This window comes from Mauremys mutica, chromosome 3 (genome assembly GCF_020497125.1).
Source record: "Mauremys mutica isolate MM-2020 ecotype Southern chromosome 3, ASM2049712v1, whole genome shotgun sequence".
In the NCBI taxonomy this organism is placed as follows: domain Eukaryota; kingdom Metazoa; phylum Chordata; order Testudines; family Geoemydidae; genus Mauremys; species Mauremys mutica.
The window spans coordinates 193597639-193610030 of NC_059074.1; positions in this window are offsets into that span (position 1 = coordinate 193597639).

Here is a 12392-nt window from a genome sequence, read left to right on the forward strand (position 1 = left end):
TTTTATCTATGGACATCTTTAAAAATAAACCTATCCCTTCATGCACATACATTTACTTAATGAGTAGATGAGGAAAAAAATACAAGACAATATAGTGTACCAATACTATTTTAATACTGGCCTGCTAATATAAGTAAATAGATCATTACAAATGTATAAGAGAAGTATAAACGTTATGAAGCTTAAATGGGTTAGTTCAGTTTTTAGTCAACACTTTAACTCCAGTTTTTGTAACTGACAAAAAATAGAGACCCAAAAATATTAATTTTTTATTGTGTTCACTTATACAGCTTTGGCATTTACAGATGTTATACCAGACAAGTGTCAGATTTCCCAATGTCAAGCAGATTTCCTAATTTTTAGTAGATCTGTCCTGTTGCATTTTAAGGCTAGGTTAGGGAGTATTAAACTTAAGTTTTGTAGCTATCCATGAGAAAAAAAATATTTATATATAATTTTATGAACCTATAATATCATACAAAGTTCTCCTGTAGGAATAAGAGTTGCATCAAGTTCAGAATTTCAAGAGTTAACAGAAACTTGGTTATATTATGAAGGTTTTCTCCTCAAGCCCAGGTTTGAAGCAGCATAATTATGTTCAACTGCTGTTGTTTGGAAAGGGCAAACAGCATCTTAGGCACAGAACAATGAAATTACAGCTGAGATTTAGGTTAGCAAAAGCCGTCTTCTGCAGGCTTTTATGATTCATTATTTCCCATTAAATACAGTATTAGAAGTGTACACCAGATAGCTCATGGTTGCTGCTCTCAGAGCACATTATCTATATTACACAGGTCTGGGGAGCAGAATTAGAAAACTTTGGGGGAATGAGCAATATGTGTTTGCTGATAGAAGTACCATATGGCTCATCTTCCTCAATTGCTTTCATTGCGACTCTGATGCTGGAGAAATTAAAGTTTTATTTGATGTGGCACAGCTTAATGAACTGTCTTCTGTTAGGAAAATTGAATATGTTTCCTGTTATTTGAGCACAGAGCCCTCATGGTTTTGGCTGACGAGGAATGCATTATGTATTGTTTATTTAGCGTTTTAAAAACAAAAGCAAGATATTGTAGGTAAAATTGATTACTGGAGGATTAGATCACATTTTTTTCTCTCTCTCTCTCTTTTTTTTTAATTTGCAGTCCTGCTTATTATTTGAATGACAAGATCACTGTAGATCTCTGATACACAGTAGATGGTCTATGTTTTCTCAAAAAGCAGCATCATTTTTAAAGCTTGTGAAATAATATTTAGGAAGAAAATACACTTACATGAATATAAGCATGATTGTGCAACTTCCAGCAGGTCTCTCTGCAAGCTCTGGGTGTTTCAACAGTAGGTTTTTGTGTGTGGTCATTATTTTAATTTGGCTTTTTGTTAACTAGATGACACAATCAAAAAAAAGAGGGGGTGGTTATAGACTTTGGTAACAGCCCCCAATTTTGTATTTTCTATATAAGCTATACTACATAGAACACAGCCCAAATTCTTTGCTGGCATAACTCCATTCAGGTCAACTGAGTTACGGCAACAGAGAACTTGGTCCCATTAATTCAGCATGAAAATGTAAATAATAATGGCTAAAACGATGGAAGGAAATTATATTTATAACTTAGTGTATATATTTTAACAAAGCGATTGAGACACCGGTTCTGTATTAACAACAGTAAATCAAATAATTCTAGGAAATATACAGATACATTTATTTTAATATAGGTCTGGTTTTGTGGGAAGGGAGCTATTTTGTACTTCTGAAAATGAAAATCTGAAACATTCCCAGAGCATTTTATCCTCACAAATTCACCTTTTAATCACTGAAAATATTTTCCATCCCCTTACACACTTGTCTACCAACAGCTTAAGGATATTGATCTTCAAGGAGAAAAAATGAAGACAAGAAAAAAAATTTAAAAACTGTTCAGATGAAGCAACTCTTTTTTCCTGACACATAAGCCATTCTGACAAAAAGGCAATTTGTCTTGTGTACTCTGTGATGTTTTGAGGATTCTGGCACATGTGCATGTTAAACAAACTCCTCTTGGAATCTAAATACTGTCTGTTAAAAGAAATGCTTCCAACGTGTTTGTAGACCCTGCCGTCCTCACTCAGGCAAAATTCCCATTGACGTCAGGAGGACTTCTGCTTATGTGAAGTCTGTAGGATTTTGCACTATCAGATTAACAAAACAAAAAAACCCACTGGCATGAGAAGGGGAGGATATTGTTATTGAAAATGTTGTGGAGTAAAGCAGTGAAGCAATGTCTGCACAAACACTGACTATAAATATTTTCCATTCTGTATTGCTCCTCAAACAGTTCCCTGTAGTATTTTCATATGATCTCAAAAATAAATAAATTATAGTTGGGGATGGGTGGAAGGAATTACATTGCAACCCATGCAGAAACCACTAAAACATCATTTTTAGCCAGATATATTTCCTGGAGAAGAAAATGGTACAGTTTTATGAAACGCTGTTCCATGACAGGAACCTCCTTTGAGGAACACCATTATGCATTGTTATCAGCATGGCGTAATTTGACTGTTGACAAAGTATCTGTGGCAGTGAGAATGAAAGCAGTTAGAAGTGTGGCGGATTGTAATCAAGAAGATGCTTAGCTGTGCAACACTGCATCTTGAGCAGATTTGAATCAACATTGCCTTGAGGGGACATGCACATACAAAAAAAGTCCATTAATTTTTAGTGGGAAAATTAGAGTGGCACTTGATGAAGTGAAATTTGACATGCGTTAATTGCTCCGCAGCTCTCCTAATTAGAGATTTTCAAATTCTTTTACTCCTGTCAGACTGATGCCACATTGTCTTGCTGGACAAACAGTAAAATTGCAAATTGGTCTTATCAAGAAGTGGTATTTAGGGATACTGGACTTTTTTTGGTTTTGGTGGAATTGTGGCCTACTAGAAAAATACGTTTTACTATACGCCTTCCTAAGAAATAAGAATAAATGTACTTGGGCTGGTAAAACCTGTATCCAAAAGGAAAGGGGGCATAAGCTAAAATGATGGGGGTTTAAAATGGTTCAATCTTTTCTAAATGTATTACTTGCGTAGCTTCTGAGAGATGATTATTTTTATAACGAAATAATTAAACAAATCCAATGATTTTTAATGGACATTGTATACAGCTTTGTGATGGAAACTTGAGATCAGGGAATGGAATTCACATTCCTCTTTACCTTTTCACAGGGCCTAAATCATAAAATAGCAAGACGGCGTTGCATCCCTTCATATCAAAAAGTGATTATAATATTGTACAAACATGAGTATTGTGCTGAATCTGAAATGATGATTTTTGGCTTCTTTTTTTCTAGTCCTCTCTTCTTCTCTGACCCCCCACTATACCTCCTCCCTTGCTTAGCCTTTGACCCTCTCTTAATTCATTAACATATTGAATTTTTTCAATTTTCCATTTTCTTGCAATAACAATATTAATGCCGGGGCCAAAGCTTGATTGGAGCTAAATTACTTGTTACCTGCTGGCATTTATTTATATGGCATTGAATTATAAAGCTTTGCTATTGTCATGCCTTGGGCGAATTGTTTATGACACCAGTAATAGGAGTAATTGTTATTGTTGAAATTACCTGTCAGCTACCCATAGCAGTGGCCCTTGTCCCACTGACAAATAGTGACAGGGGAGAGGGATTCTCCACGCGTCCTCCTGATGACTTCTCCTCTGATAATAAGGAGTGCAGGGCCTCTGATAATTTGCCTGTCACTGTTGAGTGCAGCTCAGAGAGAGTTGGCCAAATTGTTGTCATTCACTTTGACAAAGACAGCAAAATGCTCTGGTGCAGGAGGAGGATTATCAAAATAAATGAAATCGCTTACACATCCTTTGTTTGGCGCGGGGTTTTTTGGTCAGAAATTGCCCAGCTTTATATGAGAGTTGTAAAATTGGCATACATTTCTTCTTGCTATTGCTACTTATGTTTCTGGGGGGCGGGGGTCTCACCAAAGGCTGTTGAAATTTGCTTTCTGATTAAGGAATACACACAGAGACAATGGATTGAGACTAAATTCACCTTCTCAATTATAAGCGGAAATGACTGCTTTTTTTTAAGTAAATTGATTTTTTTCTTTAAACTGTTCTCCTCTCTTGATTAACTTTTTTTAAAAAAATATCTTTTTATAAATATAAGTCAAATGCTGAAACAATAGAGGATATCCAACTTGAACAGTAAATTGGAAAGTGCAAACCTCCCGCCCCTTAAGTCAGCTATGTGGCCTTATGCTATAATAACTATAACTATTACATTATAATCTGAATGATTTTTACCTAGAAATCCTATTTTCTCTAGAGAAGGAGTGTCAGTGTCTACTAAGATAAGTAAAATTTGTTTTCAGCCACGGAGGATCTGTTATAACAAGGTTCCAGAGGAACTGAAGAGCCAACACCACTTACCAGTTTGTATATTTAAAAAAAAAATGCTGGCATTTTAAAATTCTGTCCCTGAATCCTGTGACTTCATTGACTTGGGTGTGTGGGAAGTGAGGTGGGAAGGAAGTACATACCTGACAGGCTTTCTACCAATCAGATCATGCCGTTACTGAGAAATAAACAAGCATTTTCACCATCACAGCACAGTTGTGAGCGCATACTAATGGAAGTGGTCAGTTATAAACACTGTGAGGATGTTCTGAACTTAGTTTCATAAACACTTCGTGTCCTGCCACATACAAAAAATCATTAACACTATATCTTTAACTTATTTTATAATAGCAATAATTACTTCCTTATTGGTCTCTACCAATCAGGTAATGACCAGCTAGAGCATTAAACACCTTCTGCTTTACCCTGGGCTCTTCACTCCTTTAGCTAGTCATTATCTGATCAGCACAGCCTCCAAACAAGTCACTATTGCATAATTTTATTGACTTTAACAATGTGGCTTTGTCCACATAAATATCTGCAGATGATAGCATGCTGTGCATAGCTGAGTCATACATCTATTTACATTGATGCATGTTCTAATAATAATTTGGTTCAAATCTCACTGCTGAGGTTTAATGTAGGCGTTGAATAAATCCACTGAATTTGACTAAAATGTGAACATAACACAGACAAATAAAATGTTTCACTCTTAGCCATACTGTGCAAACAAATAATTTAGCAAAATTATCAGATTCTTTGATCTCTCCATGAAGCAAGTGCAACCAATGTTTTAAAAGCAGACAACCAAATTTAGTAGGGCTTGAATAATTGATACACCAATGTGACAGTAGATAAAAACTTATGTTTCTAATCATTCCAAACTGTTTCCCCCTAAATGAAGTCTCTTTGTTTGCAGTTAAATATTCTGAAGGTGCCTACTTAACCAGTTGAAAATCGTGATACTATTAAGAGGGTATCCTTAGTTATAAAAAGACTCCAACACGCCTAGGAATGTGATCTCCTTTGCAGATAATTTTAAAGAATGTGGCATGCTCCTGCTTTGTCTGGGGAGAGTCATATTAGTGATCCCAAGAGAAAAAAATAACACAGATTTTAAAATGAAGATATTTAAAATGTGTAACATTTCAGTGTTACTGTAACCTAGCATTTTATGTTCATCCTATAAAGCTTAAATTAAGCCTCCTAGGAATGGCTATGTATCTCTTGCTGCTGGTTTTGTCTAAAAACAAAATACACTTTAAATGGAAATGTTACAGTACAAGAGTACACGTTAACACTCAATCATAATTGTACTCTCTATTTTCTCCCTTCATTTCAAAACATAGGCCTGGGGAAAGGATAATGGATCTTTAAATTTAAGCTCATCTGAAACGTAAACTTTTAGCAAATAGCTATTGCTTATATAGCTGAATTTCTAAAGTGACTGGCAGCAAATTCTTTTTTTTTTCTTGTCCATGTAACATTTTGAAATACCCATCAGTGTCAAGTGAAACTGCACAAATCACTGTTGCTATTCTAAATAAGGCAGAGAAATGTTAAGAAAAACGTCAAAAAAAATCTCAATGGATTAAAATTACACTTCTGTACTATGTCAGTGCTGATGGCAAACCTTAATGTTTTGCATAATTTCAAAGGATACTCTTCATAAAACATTCAATATGTAAACAGGTTGTGGGGTTTTGTTTTCAACATCTAAGATCACAATTGATGGTAATAGGCAATATTAATTGTTCTTAAAGCCTGTTATTCTTTAAAATCTGTTTTGTGGTTACAGATTATAAATAAAATCAAAAGAAGCTGGGCTGCAGTTTCACGCCAATATGCAACCTAGAAACAAAAAGCCATTTTCCAGTCTCTCTCTCTCTCTCTCTTTTCTTTTTAGTCACTTACACGTGTTTTCTGAATAAACTGGATTAACTGTATTTTAAACATGAGATAGAGAGCAGATTTTTTATTGCATTAAAACATTATTCAGGGTATCCACAATCTTATAAATACATTTATGGCTGGATCTAATTTTTCATATTTTTGGCATTTCATAGTTTAAGTAAAATAACAATAGCAATAAAATATGGAATGAGTAATTAATGGAGAAAATATTAAGACAAACAATATTTTACAATATTTTCTGGCCAAATGTTGAAAACCTGCTGTGATTTTTTTGTTTTAGTTTTGCAACAGTATTATAAACCTATGATACAATTATTAATTTAACTAAGATATAGTTTATTACATTAGAATGGAAAAATACAATGCATACAGCAAACAGAAGCTATATTCAAAAATCGTGGCAATATTGTGATCAGAAGACCAAGGTTGATATCAGCTAAATTTCAATGTATTTTTTCAAAAACAGGTACCAAAAAAAAATAGACAAATTTGCCTCTTAACCTTTAAAGATTTCCTGCTATTCCTGTATGTCCTTTATTACATTAATTTTTTATTTAAATTACACCATTAACTGGATATGAATTTATCAAGAATACATATATTGATTTATAAAACAGTATCATTAATTATTATAATAGCTAGATGTAGCTGATATTACAAAGCCATTTAAAGGTTTTTAATATAACTTGGACATACATAGATAGATAGACATTATGGACAAGACTACAATTTAAACTGGCGACCAGCAGTTAATGAAATCCTTGATTTATATTCTAGTTTACAGATTGATTATATTGTTGCTTTGTAACATTATTTATATTATGTCATTTTTCAAAGGATGTCTTTAAAAAAAAAAAAAAAAGCTAAATAAACTATTCAGTCAATTCTCCAAGCAGATTTTGTTTTCTATATTTTAAATGCTGGTGATAATAACTGGACTATATGAGTTTTTGAGACTTAGCATTGCCACAGTAGAGTTGGTTATCCTTTTGGTAGCTCTGTTTGCACAGGCACAATTTCACATATTCATCTGCTTGACATAAACAAAGGCTTTGTTTTCAATAGCGTTATGTTTATTTCATAAAACATACACTGAACAAAAATGCCTTCGGATGTAGATATTTTTAGACTTTTTATTCTTTTTGAAGGTGTGGGAGAAACGGGACTTACCCTAATGCTGCAAAGCAGACAGTCACGGAGAACATTTGTGTTTAAAATACAATCTGAAGAGAAAAAGAAGAAGAAAAAAGAAGGAATTATATAACCAAACAACAGCATGACATTTTCAAGTTACTTCTACAATGTTAATTGATTAATACATTGAAAGTATAAATCTTTTCCCATTGTTCTTGAGGGGCTATGTCTCTTGACTCTTTATTTATATCACTTATTCTTGTCTGGCAACATATGTTACCGATTTATTATAGTATTTTACCGTTAGCTAGACAAATCTAAGGGCTAGCTGAGAAGGGCTAGTTTCATCTGATGAGTTTAACAACAATTGCAGGGCATCCTTTAGGGTGAGCCAATAGGCTCTTTTGAAGCTCTAATACTCACTATTAACCATTTTGATGCTGAAATATTTTTATTCTGAAGTTTGGTCTTTCTACTTGTGTGCCTCTTTTTGTTTCAGATAGGTACAAAACATATAAATCAGTTTGGCCAACATTCATCTAACAAATGGTTTTCCTGTATGTATCTCAGACCATCTTGCAAGTTATTGACATATATTAGAAGTTATTTTTTTCAATACAAAGTATTCAGACCGATGGGGAACATATTTTCGTGAACAGTCATCAACTAATTCTATACTGCATTACAAATGCAAACAAATATTAGTTTGTGTTTAAGCACTCAAATTTCTGTAGTATAGTTACTGACAATCAGAATTTTTAGACTTTTTTCCTACCAAGAATGCACCCTATAAAATGTAAATTTTTGAGTGGATGCACCAACAATTGAGAAAATCTTGAGTAAATTCATGGTCCAGCCAGGTTTGTGTTTTGCTTCTACATGTAATGACTTGTTCTGAAATAAAATATTGACTTTCCCGGCTTTGTTCTTTATTCATTTTGAATTGAAAGTAACACAAACAGCCTTGTTTCCATAAGGCGAAATGTCTTCTTTCCTGTTCTGATTTTCAAAATGCCAGATTTTAACCATCACAGATAAGTTCAGTTATTTATAAAAATTGAAATGAGCACCCATACATTAATAAATAACATTTCAGAGTCTTGGGGGGTGGGAGGGAGAGACACTGTCTTCGTACAAAAAGAAATGATTGAAAAGTAACTGCTCCAAACTGGTTAACACAACTAGACTACCCTTTTTGATATTCAGATAACAGGGGTCTGACTCAAGGCCAAAATAAGCCTGGAAGTTTTTTCAGTGCTGAAACTCCATCTTGAATGTCTAGCAGGCAACAGTGCCTACCAGTTGTGTGGACATATTTACTAATAGCATATTACATCTGTAAATCTCAATCCCTGGCACCCAGAGATTAACTCGGTCCCTTATACCTACCTATGTATTCTAGCACCATGGGATATATAAGATAACCACCGAGATGGGGGCATTGAGACCCTTGTAATACCAAGGAATGAAGGGATGAGATAAGGACAGACTTGTAACCTTCACTCTGAGTTTCCTTGTTCTTGGGGGCTAAGTAAAAGCCTTGGTGTTATGTAAATCTACTGTAACTCTTTGTGTTTTAATTTCCTTTGTATCTTTATAGCTCTAGTATCAAAAACAGAAAAGCCCCTCACATAAAATTTTCATGATTAAAGTAGCTATGATCTAAGGAATGTTAGTTAAATATAGCAAATTTAAATATGTAGGAATCATAAATAAATGCTTTAAAAGGGGATTTTTGACTCAATAGATCACAGCAACTTTTCTCATGTCATTTGTGGATTCTTTACAAATTATCACACAACATAGTACATTGGCATAGTAAGTGCTGTTTTAGTGGGTTGAGGTAATAAAAAAGAGCCGATTTTCAAATGATAATAGCTCATCTGTTATCAAATTATATTTATTTTTAATCATGAAAATGGCCAAACATTTCCATTATGGATAAAATTCTTGTGGGAAATGACACATGCGTATTTGAGTTGTAATAGTAGTGCAAAATCAGCTTTGAAATGGGCACCTTTTTAATGAAATTTCTGTAAATAGTCCATTTTTCCACCAAAAACTTTATTCATACCCCAGCTGACCTCACGCAATGACTTTCCACCTAAACGGAATCTTTGTAATATAGGTCTAAGCTTCTAAAAACCAGTTCTTACCATAGAAACACTGAGAGTCATTTAACTGAAGTGGTACAATTAATATTGCTGTAATCAAGGGATTGAGGTCTTGATTTTATTTTTATTTTCATTTAGGCAAGTGTTGCTAATGTTCTGGATAAATTTCAAAGGCTGTGGTTCAGTTAGGCTATTAGAACCTTGTGTTGCAATTATTACTCCTATTCAACTCTATATTTAAATATGCTTCTGGTAATCTCATGATTAAACTCCTGGGTTTTTTTGTTTGGGGATTTCCCTCTCGCTCGCTCACTCGCTTTCTGTTTTGTCCATCACCTTGGTTTCTTTCCCGTTTTGACCTGCACTTTTTCTGGATCAGACACTGGCAGGTTGAGAGGTAATAAGAACCAGATGGACATAGTGCAGAAATTGCCCAAATGGGTATGGGAATGTGGGGAGCTGTCAGGCATGCAGAGAAGCTGGAATTTTTCAGCAATAAAATGGGATTTATCACCACTCTACCACAGTCATTGCCGACAACCGTTTACCTTGACAGAAACCCCATTCCAATAGGCCACTCTGATGCAGATTTTTTTTCCCAAAGAGTGATGATTGGTATTTGTTCTAAGGCTCAAATGGCCTGCACTAAAGGTGACGCATTAGGCCAAAGTCCTGTATTCCCTACTGAGGCAATGAACCTGCTAAAATAAGTTCCTTCCACAATAGCTGTGTAATTGAAACCAGAAAGTGAGAGAATTTGATAAATTGCTTGACCCTGAAGGAATGCTAAGGTCATAAATTTTCATTGCATTTCCCCCTCTTTTTAAATTTTTTTAATATATTGATTAATTTAGTATTTGTATCAGAATTTCAACAAGTTTACAGATCATCATCAGCCGTTGCCTATTGGGAAAGGATGAGAACTTAACAATTAAAAAGGCCTAGTGGATTCCCACCTTACGTCTTCCCAAGATGGATCAAGGCTACAAAGTATTAATGAATGGTAGTTCTCATCTGTTGCATCTCAGGAATACACCGAATAAACTTTTAACAACCTGGAATGAGAACTTTAGAACGTGCAATCCATTAAAAAGATTGTAGCAAAGAAATCACACTGTACTTCCATGAATGATAAAGTGTAAAAAGGCTTGCAAATCACTTACAATGATCAAATATTCATTTCCACTCTTACCCTTTTTGTTCATGGTACCACAGAAGTGACGACAATTGCATTTTACCTGGAAATGATTGTCACTGGTATTATTAAATAAAATATATGTTATTTTTTTTCTTTTCTTAATTTTTTTTTAACCTCAGTAGCTTACTGTGGAACATAGCAGCAAACTTCTTTGTACCTGCCACCCCCACTAAAAAGACAAGCTAAAATAACAGGCTAAGATAGAAATTTTGATACTGGACTGTACAAAAGAACTATCTTTAAACTGTAGTAGTTTAACTTTTATAACTGCATTAATTGTGTTATATTATAGTAACTGGTCTTTATAATCTTGCTGCTTTCTCCTGGTTTGACTATAACATTTCTGTGGCAGTAATCCCACCATTGCACTTGGATAAAGCATTACACTTTACATAGCCATACATACTTAACCCAACATTCAGCAAGTTAAATAATCATTAGCACAGTAACCCATTGCTATCAAAAATGTATTGGTCCTCTAAATTTTAAATTAATGGTCTGTCTTCCTAGCAGTGTATGTCTGGTTTTTGAACCACTTCAGCATGAAGTCAGGGACATTTTATCAGTACACATTAGACAACTTTTATTATTGGCATTTCAGGATTAAAAAGTCACAGAGGGGGATGGTTGTTGCTGAATTGTTTCGTCTCTAGATCTCTGATTTTAAAACAAAAATCCAGTCTGAGTGCTAATTATCAGACAACATTACAGTGTACATGCTGTAGGTATGTAGCTGGGTTGGTGTGCCTTGAAAAGTTTTTTCTCCCAAAACCAAGTAAATAGGATGATGAGAGGGAAAGTTATAAGATACATTTTGTAAAATGTCAGCTAAAGGAGAGTGAATTATTTATATTTGTATACTCCACTTTCATTTAATTTTTCAAAAAAAGGAAGTTTGCTATTTATATATCTACACACCACTACCTTGATATAATGCCACCCGATATAACACGAATTTGGATATAATGCGGTAAAGCAGTGCTCTGGGGGGGGGGGCTGCGCACTCCGGTGGATCAAAGCAAGTTCAATATAACACAGTTTCACCTATAACGCGGTAAGATTTTTTGGCTCCCAAGGACAGCGTTATATCGAGGTAGAGGTCTGTATATGTTTGTGTGTGTGTGTTTCCCCTTTGAGAGTTCCAATTTTTTTATATTGTAACTGTTTATTTTGGGGCCAAAATCTCTTTCCCCCCCCTTTTAAATGAAGAAGTAGGGGTTTTGGTAATAAAAATTCTTAAAACAGTTATTTCTACAGAGAATGAAGAAATATCAGCTCTGTTTGCAACTGGGGAGGAAAAAAGATAAAAACTTGGAATATAACCTAAAAATGCAAAGTAAAATGACATATTAAAATGAGAATTTTCATATGTTACTGTATAAATCTTTTAATAAAAGTTCTAAACTAATGTGCACCCTGTCTGCTTTTATAAAAGAGAAACATTATGATGTGCAAGTGATGCAGCTTAGATGTATATTTCTGGCTTGGGTTTTTCACCATTAAAATGTTTCTTCATGCTTCCACTAAGGAATTTTGTTGCAGAGCTGCTTCAGACCAAAAAAGTATAAATCTCATAAGTATAAATAAAATATGAACAGAAAATGGCTTCAATCACTAATATTTTTGCAAACTAATGTTC